The sequence below is a fragment of the Strongylocentrotus purpuratus genome, unplaced genomic scaffold (assembly GCF_000002235.5).
Source record: "Strongylocentrotus purpuratus isolate Spur 01 unplaced genomic scaffold, Spur_5.0 spur5_scaffold_19, whole genome shotgun sequence".
Taxonomy (NCBI): domain Eukaryota; kingdom Metazoa; phylum Echinodermata; class Echinoidea; order Camarodonta; family Strongylocentrotidae; genus Strongylocentrotus; species Strongylocentrotus purpuratus.
In genome coordinates this window covers 15,228,445-15,246,301 of record NW_022145604.1, presented here as the reverse complement: position 1 = coordinate 15,246,301, position 17,857 = coordinate 15,228,445, and positions in this window count along the sequence as shown.

The following is a 17,857-nucleotide window of genomic DNA, read 5'->3' as shown; positions in this document are numbered from 1 at the left end:
TTCATTATTGGCTGTTGTTTTTGTTTCCTTCATAAAGATGTCACGAATGAGCACTGTGAAAAAACAGAACTCCAGGATCTGGTGCAATCTTCACTCAAGGTTAAGGGCAACTCCTTTCCAGTATGATAAGCTCATGCCAGAGCCTATCGGTCAAAAAATCAACCGTCAGGCAACCAGCATCAGCTCCTGTGAGGGATATCTCCTGGACAGTTTAATAGCGTCTACTGCTTTCATTTTGGCAGAAAAGTGTAATGTTGTGTATAATGGAATGCCAAACAAAAGAAAATCTGTACGTTCTGTTTGTTGGCTCCCCTTCGACTGGGAAAAGTCAGGCCATCAAAACTGCCTTCCTGGATCCTATAAACACTGTAGTTACCGCGAGAGATGGGATGCCAGTTGTGATTTGGAAGTCTACATCAGCAGGACTTATACAAAAACTGAGTGAAGGATCCCAAATTATCGTGTCTGGGGAGATATATGACGTGCTCAACAAGATGGTAAAAAATGATGGAGACACCGCTTCAGGTGATATAAGCCTACTGTCTCAACTGTTCTCTGGTGAGAAAGTATCAGTCAACTTTGCAACCCAGAAGGCAAGAGACATTCCACACGACAGGGCCTTCTGCATTCTGGGGGCAATACAGCCAGCTCCACTAGCAGCCTTACTTACCAGTCTAAATACTGGGAACGGGTTCATCGAACGACTTTTGATCAACTTTCCTGATTGCATAAGGCCTTCCCCCAGAGCAACCAAGAATGCTAGAGAAGCATTGGCAAACCTCCCAACCCTTAGCCAAGTACTCGACACGATAGCTCAACTCCATGCAAATGGACATGAATACATTTTTGACGAGAGGGCTGAGGAAGAGGTGGATAATATCAATGAAACCTACATTGAACAAATAAATGCGGCCTTCCCCTAGAGCATCCAAGAATGCTAGAGAAGCATTGACAAACCTCCCAACCCTTAGCCAAGTACTCGACACGATAGCTCAACTCCATGCAAATGGACATGAATACATTTTGATGAGAGGGCTGAGGAAGAGGTGGACAATACCAACGAAACGTACATTCAACAGATAAATGCGGCTGTACGCGATGGGGTGCCACCGCCACAGACCAAGAAGTTGGATTTAGTGGTGCGAGTTGCACCAGTCATTCACGTCATCTCATGTCATAGGAAACATACTGGACAAGGTTGAGCCTTCCCTCCCTCCAAGGGCAATCATGGGGTCATCTTGTAGGTGATGGTCAGATTGACAACGCTTATTTTCTGCTAGCTCTGTGTGAGAAATATTGAGGGTCATGTATTATTATGTTAGTGGTAGCTATTAAGTTGAGAAGGATGACAAGTCATTCTTTGTTTGTGTTTGTTCTCTCAATGTAGGTGATGGTCGGAATGACAGCCCAGGGCACACAGCGCAGTACCTGACCTACCTTGTCCTGGAGGTAGAGAGCGGAGATGTAATTCATGCCTCTTTTAAGGACAAAAGAACAGGGGGATCAAGTGTGAAGATGGAGCCAGTTGCCTTCTTTGAGGGACTGGCTCATCTTAAAGAGAAAGGTTTCAAGGTGCAGATAGTGGTCACCGATGCACACCCTGTCATAACTGCACAAATGGGTAAGATTATGTATTTAATTTCTTTATTAATACCATATAGATGTGTAGGCATTTCGAACAGTGTAACAAGAACGACAGAGAAACTGCTTCCGGTGACAAAAGCCTTCTATCTCAACTGTTCTCTGATGAAAGTCTCGGTTAACTTTGCTACGCAGAAAGCAAGGGACATATCGAATGATAGGGCCTTCTGCATTCTGGGGGCAATACAGCCAGCACCACTAGCCGCCTTGCTAACCAGTTTGGATTCTGGAAATGGCTTTATAGAACAACTTTTGATCAACTTTCCAGATTGCATAAGGCCCTCCCCCAGAGCAACCAAGAATGCTAGAGAAGCATTGGCAAACCTCCCAACCCTTAGCCAAGTACTCGACACGATAGCTCAACTCCATGCAAATGGACATGAATACATTTTTGACGAGAGGGCTGAGGAAGAGGTGGATAATATCAATGAAAACTACATTGAACAAATAAATGCGGCCTTCCCCTAGAGCAACCAAGAATGCTAGAGAGGCATTGACAAACCTCCCAACCCTTAGCCAAGTACTCGACACGATAGCTCAACTCCATGCAAATGGACACGAATACGTTTTTGATGAGAGGGCTGAGGATGAGGTGGACAATATCAATGAAACGTACATTGAACAGATAAATGCGGCTGTACGCGACGGGGTGCCACCGCCACAGACCAAGAAGTTGGATTTGGTGGTGCGAGTTGCATTAGTCATTCATGTATTATCTCACGTCATAGGAAACATGCTTGACAAGGTTGAGCCTAACCCTGCCTTAAAGGGCAATCATGAAGATATCTTTGGATGCTGCCATAAAGTTTGTGGAGTTTTGTGAGAGCCAAAAGGAGACATACTTGTGTGTAAGTATATTAAATTTTTGTACATTCCAGAAGGCAAATGTAATAATGAAGTTTGTTTTATAATGTAGTATACTGGTAGGTGCATGTTCATGTAATTGCCTGCATCTTAGTGTAAGGTTTATCTTTGTTGTACTTCTTTTTTAAATCTTTTGATCCACAAGGCAGACAAGTCCGACTTTGTACTACATAAGAATAAAGATAAGGAAGGGGTATGGAGGGATATTGAGATTGATCGACCGGAAGTAGTTGCAGAATACAATAAGTACATGGGGGGAGCTGTAAAATGTTTTGCTTTGGCCATTGTACATATTTTATGAAGGCGAACTTTGTTAAGCTCTTAAAGTTTTATCAAGATTCTCATACCTAGTTCTCGAGTGTTTTATTATTCATTATTGGCTGTTGTTTTTGTTTCCTTCATAAAGATGTCACGAATGAGCACCGTGAAAAAACAGGACCTGGTCCAATCTTTACTCAAGGTTGAGAACAACACCCTTCCAGTACGACAAGCTGAGGCCCAAGCCTATCGGCCAATACCTCAACCGTCAGGCAACCAGCATCCGCTCATGTGAGGGATACCTTTTCGATAGCGTCCACTGCTTTTTATCTTGAAAGAAAAGTGTCATGTTATGGATAATGGAATTGCAAACAAAACAAATCTCTACGTTCCGTTTGTTTGCCCCCCTTCGACTAGGAAAAGTCAGGCCATCAACACTGCCTTCCTGGATCCTATAAACACTGTAGTTACCGCGAGAGATGGGATGCCAGTTGTGATCGGGAAGTCTACATCAGCAGGACTTATACAAAAACTGAGTGAAGGATCCCAAATTATCGTGTCTGGGGAGATATATGATGTGCTCAACAAGATGGTAAAAAATGGAGACACCGCTTCAGGTGATATAAGCCTACTGTCTCAACTGTTCTCTGGTGAGAAAGTCTCAGTCAACTTTGCAACCCAGAAGGCAAGAGACATTCCACACGACAGGACCTTCTGCATTCTGGGGGCCATACAGCCAGCTCCACTAGCAGCCTTACTTACCAGTCTGGATACTGGGAACGGGTTCATCGAACGACTTTTAATCAACTTTCCGGATTGCATAAGGCCCACCCCTACAGCAACCAAGAATGCTAGCGAGGCAATGGTCAACCTCCCAACCCTGAGCCAAGTACTTGACACAATTGAAAAACTGTATGCAAATGGACATAAATACATTTTTGATGAGAGGGCTGAGGAAGAGGTGGACAATATCGACGAAACGTACATTGAACAGATAAATGCGGCTGTACGCGATGGGGTGCCACCGCCACAGACCAAGAGGTTGGATTTGGTGGTGCGAGTTGCACCGGTCATTCACGTCCTATCTCACGCCATAGGAAACATACTAGACAAGGTTGAGCCTACCCTGTACCCAAGGGCCATCATGAAGATATCTTTGGATGCTGCCATCAAGTTCGTGGAGTTTGGTGAGAGTCAAAAGGAGACATACTTGTGTGTAAGTATATTAAATCTTTGTAAATTACAGAAGGCAAATTTAATAACGTTTAAGATATTTTAAATAAATGATGTCCAAATCATAGAAGACATTATCAAATTACTGTAATTTGAACATTATAATTCTTGTTGGTAGGATTGTAGTTTACATGGAAGAGATATCCACTCCCTCAGCTTTGGATGCAACGAGACCTGAGGCACGTTGGCCATAGAGGGCGGCAGCTTGCTTCTGTGGTGATCAGGCGACCGGGAATGAGGGGAGAAACCTCTCGGCGTGTGCCTGTTGGAGTCTTTGAAAACTCTGGACATGTGATCCTCCAGAATACTGTTGGGGTCATCCTCCACAAAATCGTGGACGGGGAATATTTGGGTGCCAGACGGCCTTCATGATCCTTGAAGACGGTGTTTCGCTCTCGTGCTCCTCCTCCTCAACTTTGCGGAATTTTGCAGCTAGTCCTCCCTTTGCTTCTCTCTCTCTTGCAGAACCTTCTCCAGCTTCTCAGTCAGCTTCTTAGCAAACTCTACGGGATCGGTAGGAGGTAGCTCTCTTGGATGTGCACGTGGGCAGGGAAGATGCGTCATGACTTTGCCATTCTGTCTGATGTTATACTTCATGATCCTTTTCTGTCTTCTCTTCTGCTGCTGCCTCGACCACACTGGAAAACCATTCACACTAGAGTGTGATAATTCATGTAGTGAGATGAAGAAATACGTGACGAAGAATAAGAAAAAAAATCTAGCGATATTTTGTAGCTCAACAAGATGGTAAAAACAATGGAGACGCCGCTTCAGGTGCTCCAACCTAAAGTGACGGATGTCACCAAGACAATCTTGAAGACACCTGGTCCAGATATTACATTCAGAGCTGTTGTTGTTTATCCCCCTAATAAGCACTAAACTTATATGTTCAATGACATTTAGATAAGATTTCTTTTGTTCTTCTTTTGTTCTCAAATCTACTTCTAAAACAGAGCACCAGTAATGAAGACGAAATGGCAGAGTCTCTGTTCATGGGCATGACTGATCAAGTCGCCGAAGCTCCATCTCAATCATTTTCTGACTCTTCAATTGTAGTTGACATGGATGCAAGTGCAAGAAGCACTGGTAGAACTGCTAGTAGTAGTGCAATCCACAAGCGGCTACCACGAGCGCCTCTCAGGTTGATTTTTTAAATATAGAGAGAGAGAGGCTGCTAGTTGGAAGGGAGCTTCTTGAGCTCAAGAGAGAAGAGGTGGGGATTTTCAGGGAGCTCGTGGGTCTTGTAAGATCCCTTAAAAAATAATGAATCCTAGATTCCCCCACTCTTGTGAGAAATGATTCTGCTCCTTGGATCAATTCTAATCTTCATAAATTAATGTCTAAGAGAGATAAAGGATATAAAAAATATTTGTCAGTGAAACATGAAAAACTGAATACTTCCAAAGAATCAGAATTTGACCAACTCTGGTCTTTTTATAAATCTTTGAGGGACTGGCTCATCTGAAAGAGAAAGGTGTCAAGGAGCAGGAAGTGGTCACTGATGCACACCCTGTCATAACTGCACAAATGAGTAAGATTATGAATTCAATTTTTTTATCAAATTAAACATATAGATGTGTAGTTATTTCGAACAGTGTAACAAGAACGACGGAGACACAGCTTCCGGTGACATAAGCCTTCTATCTCAACTGTTCTCTGGTGAGAAAGTGTCAGTGAACTTTGCTACGCAGAAAGCAAGGGACATACCGACGAATGACAGGGCCTTCTGCATTCTGGGGGATAATACAGCCAGCACCACTAGCCGCCTTGCTAACCAGTTTGGATTCTGGAAACGGGTTTATAGAACAACTTTTGATCAACTTTCCTGATTGCATAAGGCCCACCACCAGAGCAACCAAGAGTGCCAGAGAGGCAATGGCCAACCTCCCAACCCTGAGCCAAGTACTTGACAACATCGCACAACTGCATGCAAATGGACATGAATATATTTTCGATGAGAGAGCTGAGGAAGAGGTAGACAACATGAACGAAGTGTACATCAAACAAATAAATGCGGCTGTACGCGATGGGGTGCCACCGCCACAGACCAAGAAGTTAGATTTGGTGGTGCGAGTTGCACCAGTCATTCACGTATTATCTCACGTCATAGGAAACATGCTGGACAAGGTTGAGCCTACCATCCCTCCAAGGGTAATCATGAAGATATCCTTGGATGCTGCCATCAAGTTTGTGGAGTTTTGTGAGAGCCAAAAGGAGACATACTTGTGTGTAAGCATATTAGATATTTGTAAATTACAGAAGGCAAATGTAATAATGTTTAAGATAATTTAAATAAATGATGTCCATATCATTGAAGACATTACTAAATTACTGTAATTTGAACATTATTATTCTTGTTGGTATTATTCTTCTATAGTTCTTGTTGGTAGGATTGTAGTTTACATGGTAGAGATATCCACTGGCCTCAAAAATCATACCAAGTAACATAACGACAGTTACTATATATAGCATATGTATATCCATCAAAATAATATTTGATTGTTGAACATCAAAAGAGATCCACTTTGTTACTGACCGATATCCTACCAAAAGTATCAAGACTGCCGAACGTGCAAGACGAGCACTGGGAGATGTCCAGCAAGTACGAATCCTTGTGAGACAGATGAAAGAGCCTCAACAGTGGAAGAAGTTTCTCAATCATGGACCAAACAAGGAGGAGCTTGTACGGTTTATATTTTCTGCATGGAGATATGTTTTCTAATAAATGATTTTACTTGATTTGTATTGTCAAAATTACCAATTTATGTTATCTAATGTTTTTTTTTTTCATTAACAAATATGAGTTTGTGTTTGAGTAAGTTTTGACATGTGGCAAGTGTTTGTTTGTTGTTGTTTTTTTTTTTTGGGGGGGGGAATCTGTATTTTCATATTAGGTTAGTTGGATAAGGTGATCATCCAAACTTATTTTCAATTTATACTTTTCATTGACATCAAAGTGATTATACAACTAAAAGCATAGAGAATATGACAGTATTCACAAGTATAGATCCCCTATTTTTGTTTTCCTGTGATTATAATTATCGAAAGAGTTTATGCAAGGCTTGCAGTAGCCACAACCCTACAAAATTTCATCCATAAGTCTGGGGAGAAGATCCTTGATTTCTGCAAGCCCTTTTCCTGCTGTAAAAACCTCCTTGCAGAGATTTCTGATCTAAAATCAGGCTGCCAGTCAGAGAAACCATAGTGCCCTCTCTTACCAATTCCCATGTATTGCAGTATAGAGGCTTTTTTACTTACAAATAATGCTAGGGCGATCTGCCATATTTTTTAAAGACAAAAATGTACAAAACTACAAGACTAAAACCACCCAAAGAAAATATGATCTTTACCAAAGTGGGCCCATTTTTAATTTTTTTTTTTTTTTACAATGAGAAATTATAGAAATTGAATTACCATAATCAAGTGAACTAACTGACTGCAAATCAATTTCTGCTGAATGTTTTAATAAAATGAAGGCAAGAAAAATATACCCCCCCCCCCCAATACTGGTCACCTTATTTAAATAATGAAACAAAGAGACACAGCAATATATGGTGATCAAAACTATTTTTTTAATAGTTTTCCATTTTCTTTCTTTTTGTAGTAAAGGTACATGTAAGTCCACAATGACAGAATGGTACAGCATATTGGCAGAGAACAATACACAAGAGATCTCCTAATGATAGGGGAAGAGGAGGAGGTGTTAGGAGATGAGACAGCCAGACGGGACGAGCCAGGGGACTTTACCAGATCAGGGCTTCACAAGAAGATTGGTGGGGAAGAGGCAGCAGAGGCTAATCTTTACTGCTAAGAGGCTGAAGGCCCTTGCCCAGGAGGCAAACTCTGTGCGCCAGCAGTGCCAGGCAGCTGTCTATCCAACTCTTCGGCCAGCTAATGGAACAGCCGCCTACATAAAATGGGTATTTTCATTTTCTCCACATTAATACTATTGTACTGAATTAAAAGGACTTGGCTACTATACAAGCCAGTGGCGTAGCGTAGTTGGACAGATCAGGGGCAAAGAAACGCTGTAGATTTTTTTCGTATCCATTGCCAGAACTTTAAAACCTGGAAATACTATGTATTTTGATTATTCCTTTTATGTCTTACAGGGAGGCAACATTGCGATGAGTTCCTAAGAAAGAGCGGATTGGACTTTTCCTGGACAGCAGTTAGAAACAAGGTCATGAATGGTGCGCATTGATGCAAAAAACGAGGGATTCGCTTGATTTAGAATAGAGACCGGAAATGGCACCCTTCAACTTTCGGTTATAAAGGAATGTATCTTTGTAACGGGTCATAATGATAGCTCATTGCAAGATCCATGTAAATAGGAAGAAAATATTAGGTATAACTTAATATTTTATCGAAATTGAATCTTTGATATTCATCCTGCATGATCGTGTGGGAAAGTAAACTTAACTTTGTACACTGATGAAACTTAAAAAAGACTGCATTGTAGTACAAAAATGACCCCCATTGTCGCTTGCTAGGCATGTGAGTGACTCCTAAACATTTTATTCAGTTTTCCAGGCCGTGTGCATGTATGACACAAACATGTACCAAGTATCATAGTGTGCACTCAGTGTGCATGCATATTAGAATGACTGTTTTCAATGATGCTGAACAATTTTAGGACGCCACTATTTACAAAATCAAACTCCTGAAAGGGATTTTGAAATTATTTCAACATAAAATTATAGGCCTATACAACAAGTGGAGTACAGATTTTATCAACCTTCGTGAGAGTCTGTCCTTCAAAACGATCACCAAGTCATAGATTAGGATAGTTCTAATTCAATAACGATTTCAAACTACCGCGCAAAGGAGTCGGTGAGTTTTAGTAGAGGCTGTGGTGATACTGATCTTTTCTTACGAGTAGTTGTGGTAGGACGTAAGGTGGTTGGGCCTGTCGTAGAGTGGAAGAACATACTAACAAAGATTTAAAAAACATTCTCGTATAGGGAATATCACAATATGATACAAAGTTTCTTTTCGCTTCCAAATAAGTTTGAGGCCTATTCAATTGATGCCTTAAGCGAGACATTTTTGGGTCCAAAATACTTTGAGGAAATGACTAGAATGCGAGTTGACATAGTGGGCAATAAACAGCCTTTATATACATGTACCTCTCTTTAGAAATCTAGCCATCTGATTGGTCGAAATTGGAGTCGTGATTTAAGCCATTCCAGTAAAGAAACAAACAATGTCAGTAACGGTCAATAACGGTGAAACAAAACGTCTCATTCCGATAAATCCCCAGACAATTATGAATGACTTCCAAGTCCAAGGCCAGATAGGCTAAGCATGCACGTTACCAGTGCAGTGCGCGCGGTAATCCCCCTGATTTGATGCGTGGCGACGAATTCCTTAATGTGTAAGTGCGCATCAACATACAATCTTAACCTTATTGGGTGTAAACCCAAACTGTACTGTACATAATTGGACCTAATGTTGTAAATTTAAAATATCATTTACCGGTAGTTGTTTTAGGCCTTGTGCATATCACATCCAAAATTCAAGTGTAGTGTGCACTTTGTATATACGCGCCTTTAAAAAAAAAAAATTAGCGCTTTGTATCCTAGGGCTAGTAGCGCCTTATAAATCCATCTATCATTATAGTGGTATTAATATAATTATCATTATTACTATCATTAATATTATTATTGCTTATCAGGCCACGTACACAATCATTGCACATGCAGTGTCGTGAACCATGTAAACCTGTATACCTGAATGTGTAATTAATCATTACGAGTATAATGTCAATAATGGAGGAAATGAATATGAGTTTACAGATTAGATAGAGGTCATAAGTAGTGAATTTTATGCGCCAGGACTACTATAAACAAAAAACGATGATTATCAACATGTAATATAGATGTTAATGTACATATTGTGGATTGAATTTGAATTGCACTAAAGGATTCCTCATTTGATTGGTACGCCCCCAGATTAGAGAGTACTAGGAAGGCCTATTCTTAAGAGGCGCACTGGTGGATAAGAATATGCTAACTCTCTAAAGAAGGAGGAAGAGATAGTAATACATAACAAAAGAAAGAAAGGAGAAAAAATAGAGAAATATATATGAGAGTCAAGAAGAAACAGGCATGATTGCAGAAAGCGCGCGCCTTTTATCGGAGAGACAGGTACAAGATCCCTTATGAGCTTATTCTCTTGGACGATGGAGAAGAGCGTGTGCTAACAGTAGACCAGAAGAGTTTAGTGGTTGACATTGACCTATCAATGCTTCCGTGCTCTGTGAAAGGAGAGGTTAAAAGTGAGGGATTGAAGGAAGTTGTTGTGAAGTTGGAGAAGATGTTGGATTGAAATGTGGGTTAGGTGGTATATGGGGATTTTTGTGTGTACACCCTGTATGTGTTAAAAGGTACAAAGTTAGGAACTGATGAGAAATAGGAGAATTTTTGTTAACAGGTAGTATGTGTTTGTTATATTCAGTGGGTATTTTTGTGTTGAAAGAGAGGAACTGGTAGGGCTGAGTGTATTTGACTGAATCAATGAGTAATTTTCAAGATTAGATAAAGAACATAACAACTTAGCAAAATGTTTATAATGTAAGATTAGGTCAAGAAGATGTTCTCATTGTTTTATCCTTCCTGAATCAGAATTGAGCTTTGATTTTATGCATGATATTATGTAAATAACGGGCAGGTTGTTTATTTTAAGAAGTGTAGTTTGGGTTCAGACCCGGTCATCCGACAGCCTCAGCACTTGATGCATTAACCGAGTCATGGCTACATGCCATCGACGCTCGATTAATAGTCGGCGCTCTCTTTATAGACCTGATACGTGCGTTTGATACAGTAGATACGTCAATAATGGTGCAGGAAGTGGTCACCGATGCACACCCTGTCATAACTGCACAAATGAGTAAGATTATGAATTCAATTTCTTTATCAATAACATATAGATGTGTAGGCATTTCGAATAGTGTAACAAGAATGACGGAGACACTGCTTCCGGTGACATAAGCCTTCTATCGCAACTGTTTTCTGGTGAGAAAGTGTCGGTTAACTTTGCTATGCAGAAAGCAAGGGACATACCGAATGACAGGGCCTTCTGCATTCTGGGGGCAATACAGCCAGCACCACTAGCCGCCTTGCTAACCAGTTTGGATTCTGGAAACAGGTTGGCATTAACCTGTTTAGTAGGGAGAGACAACTAATCAATGAGACAACTATGCTTATTATATTTTTTATATTTTTTACACAGAACATAGGGGTTGCCGAAGATAAGGTGAGCGAAGCTATACAGATTGTAGGTAGTACTCTATGTAATGTTGAATTTTCTGGTGATCTGCCCTCCCGTCAGACACAAGCTAAATTTGCCTCCGAAATGAAAAACTTATCACGTAAACAGATAAATGAAGAACTGGACGGGCATAAAAACACAACCCTAAAGTATGACGGCACCAGCAAACCGAGGGTTGGACATCTTATGGAATGCGAGGTGCAGTCCACCGAGAACACCTACCTTGAGGACTTAAACAACAAGCAGGTGGAACAAGTGACGATTATGTATCATCTATAAAGGAATCCATGTCATCACTTCATCCTCGACTTTTTGACTCAATATCTAATACAATGACGGACAGAGCAACTGTAAATACCAGCATCGACAGGAAGTTAGAGGGTATCCAATCAAGGAAACAGCTTCCGATGCGGAATGCATCCATTGGACAGCATAGGGAAAGCTTGCGATAAGGTCATACACGACAATGATGTACAACAAAACTTCAATAGGTTGTTCAAAAAGAAGGGGGGAAAGCATCGTCTCATGTTTCATCAGGAAGTGTTGTGACCTATTCAAATACATCATGTGATAAGATGAGAGGGCTGAGGGAGAGGTGGACAATATAAACGAAACGTACATTGAACAGATAAATGCAGCTGTACACGATGGGGTGCCACCGCCACAGACCAAGAAGTTAGATTTGGTGGTGCGAGTTGTACCAGTCATTCACGTCCTATCTGACGTCATAGGAAACATGCTGGACAAGGTTGAGCCTACCATCCCTCCAAGGGTAATCATGAAGATATCCTTGGATGCTGCCATAAAGTTCGTGGAGTTTTGTGAGAGCCAAAAGGAGACATACTTGTGTGTAAGCATATTAGATATTTGTACATTCCAGAAGGCAAATGTAATAATGTTTAAGATAATTTAAATAAATGATGTCCATATCAATGAAGACATTATTAAATTACTGTAATTTGAACATTATAATTCTTGTTGGTATTACTCTTGTATAGTTCTTGTTGGTAGGACTGTAGTTTACATGGAAGAGATATCCACTGGCCTCAAAAATATCTTCATTATACCAAGTAACATAACGACAGTTACTATATATAGCATATTATGTATAATATCCATCAAAATAATATTTGATTGTTGAACATCAAAAGAGATCCACTTTGTTACTGACCGATATCCTACCAAAAGTATCAAGATTGCTGAACGTGCAAGACGAGCACTGGGAGGTGTCCAGCAAGTACGAATCCTTGTAAGATGGATGAAAGAGCCTCAACAGTGAAAGAAGTTTCTCAATCATGGACCAAACAAGGAGGAGCTTGTACGGTTTATATTTTCTGCATGGAGATATATGTTTTCTAATAATTGATCTTACTTGATTTGTATTGTCAACATTATCAATTTATGATATCTAATGTTTTTTTTATTCATTAACAAATATGAGTTTGTGTTTGAGTAAGTTTTGAAAAAATGTGCACAAAAAAATAACATGTGTCTGTGAGACAGTGTAGATCGTGGCTAGCCTATGTGGCAAGTGTTTGTTTGTTGTTGTTTTTTTTTTTTGGGGGGGGGGAGGGAATCTGTATTTTGATATAAGGTTAGTTGTATAAGGCGGGCATTAAACTTATTTTCAATTTATACTTTTCATTGACATCAAAGTGATTATACAACTAAAAGCATAGAGAATACGACAGTATTCACAAGACTAGATCCCCTATTTTTGTTTTCCTGTGATTATAATTATCGAAAGAGTTTATGCAAGGCTTGCAGTAGCCACAACCCTACAAAATTTCATCCAGAAGTCTGGGGAGAAGATCCTTGATTTCTGCAAGCCCCTTTCCTGCTGTAAAAACCTCCTTGCAGAGATTTCTGATCTAAAAGCAGGCATGCCAATCAGACTGTGCATCATCCAAGCCATTTGTATTTTACATGATGCATCTGGTGACATCATGTTTTACAGGCTATATTCAATAAATTTAATGTGATGAGTATCTTTTGTATTTTTGTTTGTTTTGGCAGAGAACAATACACAAGAGATCTCCTAATCGTAGGGGAAGAGGAGGAGGTGTTAGGGGAGTTCACCAGATCAGGGCTTCACAAAAAGATTGGTGGGGAAGAGGCAGCAGAGGCCGATCTCTTTATTATTACTGGGAAGAGGCTGAAGGCCCTTTTTCAGGAGGCAAACTCTGTGTGCCATATTTCATGTTGTCATTTTTTAATGATATTTGATATGCATAAACTGGAAGACAAGTAAAACTAACATCTAATTCCAGATGATTCAAACAATCATTTCATGTTTGAAAGCGGATCTCTCAGGGAGATGAACACCGTGCAAACAGACCAGGCAACACCTCGAATCCAACATGGGCCATCATCTCCTCCGCAACCGGCTCACCAATCTCAACGCAGACTTCTTATGGAGATGAACTCCGTGCAAACAGACCAGGCAACTCCTCGAATCCAACATGGCCCATCGTCTCCCCCTCAACCGGCTCACCAATCTCAATGCAGATCTCTTAGGGAGATGAACTCCATGCAAACAGACCAGGCAGCACCTCGAATCCAACATGGCCCATCGGCTCCCCCGCAACCGGCTCACCAATCTCAATGCAGACTTCTTATGGAGATGAACTCCATGCAAACAGACCAGGCAACTCCTCGAATCCAACATGGCCCATCGTCTCCCCCTCAACCGGCTCACCAATCTCAATGCAGATCTCTTAGGGAGATGAAATCCATGTAAACAGACCAGGCAGCATCTCGAATCCAACATGGCCCATCGGCTCCCCCGCAACCGGCTCACCAATCTCAATGCAGATCTCTTAGGGAGATGAACTCCATGCAAACAGACCAGGCAGCATCTCAAATCCGGTTCTCCAGAAAGATGGTGTTGGTGAACTATGTTTTAAAGGCTATATTCAATAAATTTAATGTGATGAGTATCTTTTGTATTTTTGTTTGTTTTGGCAGAGAACAATACACAAGAGATCTCCTAATCGTAGGGGAAGAGGAGGTGTTAGGGGAGTTCACCAGATCAGGGCTTCACAAAAAGATTGGTGGGGAAGAGGCAGCAGAGGCCGATCTCTTTATTATTACTGGGAAGAGGCTGAAGGCCCTTTTTCAGGAGGCAAACTCTGTGTGCCATATTTCATGTTGTCATTTTTTAATGATATTTGATATGCATAAACTTGAAGACAAGTAAAACTAACATCCGAAATAGATATCCTTTAGCAAAGATAATTTTTTTCGGGAATACTTCCAAGATACTTCCAATTGTTTAAGAACTAGAGATTATATATAAATATTTGGTTCTGCGACATTGATTTTAAACCTAATGTTTGATATAAAGTTTTATCCTTTACAGAAAGGCATATTCATCCTCCACTGGACATCTTCTTGGTTTTGTAGAGGTTGGGGACATCAATAATGAGTTCAGGGTGTTTGAGAGACGCATCAAAGAAGACACTGCTGAACTGGCCACGCATGCATTCATGATAATGGTTTGTGGAATATTTTCATCTGTGCAATAGGCTGTTGCATTCTTTCCCACGATTGCTTTACGCAGTGGAGAAATTTATGACTGCGTCATGAAAACCGTTCTCAAGGTAGAGACAGCTGGGCTTAGAGTTTGTGCAGTGGTATCTGATGGGGCATCCTGCAACAGTAGTAGGTTTATGGTTGGACAGGCCAGGAATGTGGTGGGAAAATGCCTGGGCATCATTTTCAAGTGCCCAGTGGAAAGAAAACTATAGGATGTCCAGGCCTGCTTTCACTCATCTGGTAGAGGAATTGCGCCTCGATATCGGAAAAAATGACATTCGTGGACCAGTTGTCTCTGTGGAGAAAACGGGTGGCCACGACCGAGGAAAAACGGTTGATTGGAAAAACCAGCCTCCAGCTCAAAGAGGAAGGCAGAATACTGCAAACATTCTAACAGAAACCCCTGGAGTCAACCGCACTGCCAGTCAAGCTAAGACCCCACTTGAAGCATGGAAAATCCTCTTCACAGATGATATGATGGACTTGGTTGTAAAGGAGACATGTCTTCCTGGACCCTGGCTCGTAGGCGCCGTCGGTGGAGAGCCCATCGATTGCAGCAGAGCTTGCTACGACTCTGCAACAATCTGGATGCCTCAATTATGGTATTAGAAGCCTGGTTGCTGTCAAACCTGCGAGTCCTATATCGGTTGGACAGGCCAGGATTAATGTGGTGGGAAAATGCCTGGGCATCGTTTTCAAGTGCCCAGTGGAAAGAAAACTTTAGGATGTCCGGGCCAGCTTTCATTCATCTGGTAGAGGAATTGCGCCTTGATATTGAAAAGAATGACATTCGTGGACCAGTCGTCTCTGGGGAGAAACGGGTGGCCATCATTCTGTGGCGCCTTGCCACGTACACCCAACGCATTTCGTTGCATAAGCCACTTCTTTGGCATTGGCTGAACGTCGTCATGGATGATTACCCATGGCGTTTGTAAGGCAAATGGGAGGATCCTGCCAAGGCACCTGAAATTTCCTTCTGCCGACTATTTGCAGGAGGTGAAGGAAGGATTCGTTGATATGGGGATGCCTCAAGCTGTAGGGGCCATTGATGGAACTCACATCCCCACCAAGGCCCCGGTGGAAAACAAGAATGATTACTATAAAAAAAAAGTTACCTAACGCATTTGATGCATTAGCTACTTCTTTGGCGTTGGCCGAATGACAGCATGGTTTATAGCCCATGTCGTTTGTAAAGGACCTACCCATAATCAGGGTCACACACTGGACTTGGTCATGTCACATAGTGATAGTCACTTTGTATCCAAGTGCTCAGTGATCGATTAGGGACTTTCAGATCACTTCAATGTTAACTGTACTCTGAGAATTGTGAATCCAGATGTTGAGAAAAACGCCTTCCAGCACGTTTCCCTCTGTGTGTTGGTGAACATGAAGAAAAATTTTAGGGACTCCTAGAGTATTTTTGGTGCTGTATTCCGATTTTGGGGTACCGATTTTGGTTGTTTTTGCTAGTTTATCTGTCCGGTAGGGCAGTACTGTAGTATTGTTGTTACCTTAATCCGTAGTCTTTTCCTCCGGATGGGAGGACAATATTTTTTGGCCTGTTCTCTGGTTATTTTGTAGAATCAGTAGGAGCAGTGGTTTTCAATAGTATTGCTATTACTGCTCCTTTTTAGAACTTAGGGTGTATTGTTCTGGCTTTCTAGGAGGAGAAGAGTTCAGACCATCACCAAGATAGCACCTATAATTTTGCTGCTCTATATCTTGTAAATATACTTGTGAATCCGAACAATGTGACTCATCGTTTTTAGAGTTATAATAAATTATACTCTTGCATATTACACTTCAAAGAAAGTCTCAGCATCTCTTTATTTTATGTACTTCTCAATATTCCAATAACTTAACACACCGATCCCAAACACGACATGGTGGAGAACCTGGTTTTATAGAATTTTATTCCTCCTACTTACTGTGAGGACCAGGAATTGAAGTGAACATTTGAATATCTCGATTTTGTCTGCTGAAAACGACACTATAAACATGACAAAAAATTAACCAACGACGACAACATGCATGGCGACGTAGACTTCAACCTATAGCTCAGCTCATCCTTCATGAAGCTCGACCAACGACTTCGCATTATGAAAGTAATGGACAACACCCTTGACATGGACGACTACGCCAACAGCAAACCACGTTGGATGCAACACCCAGCTAGACATCAACGGACATCACCCAGGAGATCAACAAACAATTCACGCCCATGACATCGACAGAGAGCATGCACCCAGGACCATGATGAGGACATCAACGCCTCACCGTAACTTCACTTATATGGTTCCAACTTTGTGAGTGAGTGTGTAAGAGAGAATAGTGTCGTAGTAATTACATGTAGTTAATTGTTTTTAATACTTTTAATATTGTGCATCTGCGTAATTTATTTGCAACAAATTCGTAGTTTGCAGTAGCTGTCTTTTATTTAGTTTGTATACTTGTCAAAATCTTCTTAGTTGTTTTATCTAAAATTCCAACTTTCTACTTAACGTTGATTCATTGGTAGGTCTACATTTGTTATCATTATGTGCCTGTTGACTGACCTTGACCAAAATGACCCCGACTGACCAGACAAGTACCACTGTTAAGGTGACACATGTAATATTGAATGCAGTTAAACATGATAAAGGAATTGGAAGTTGAATAAATTACATCACCACCCTATATAAGCTTGTCTAAGACTAGATCAATTGCCCAGGGCTTTCGTAATCCTGCCAATCTGCAGTGGAAAGGTGAGCAATATATTCTGTGATTTAATGGTAATGTCACAAGCTAGGCTATTATGACCCAAGCATTCGCGAAGGTGGAATATCTTCCCCTTACATCGACACATTCATGAAAATAAAACAGGAAATCTTTGGCATATCCCGCCAATGTGCATACGGAAGCTGATCGCAAACAGTAGTCCTTCTTACAGGAGGTCTTGACAGCTTACAGATCCCATTTCCTGTTCAAGGAAAGGACCCTTGACAATGTCAAGTAGACTTGGACTTAAATAAAAAATATTAATTTAAATCCTTCCTATTCTCTCTAATACAAT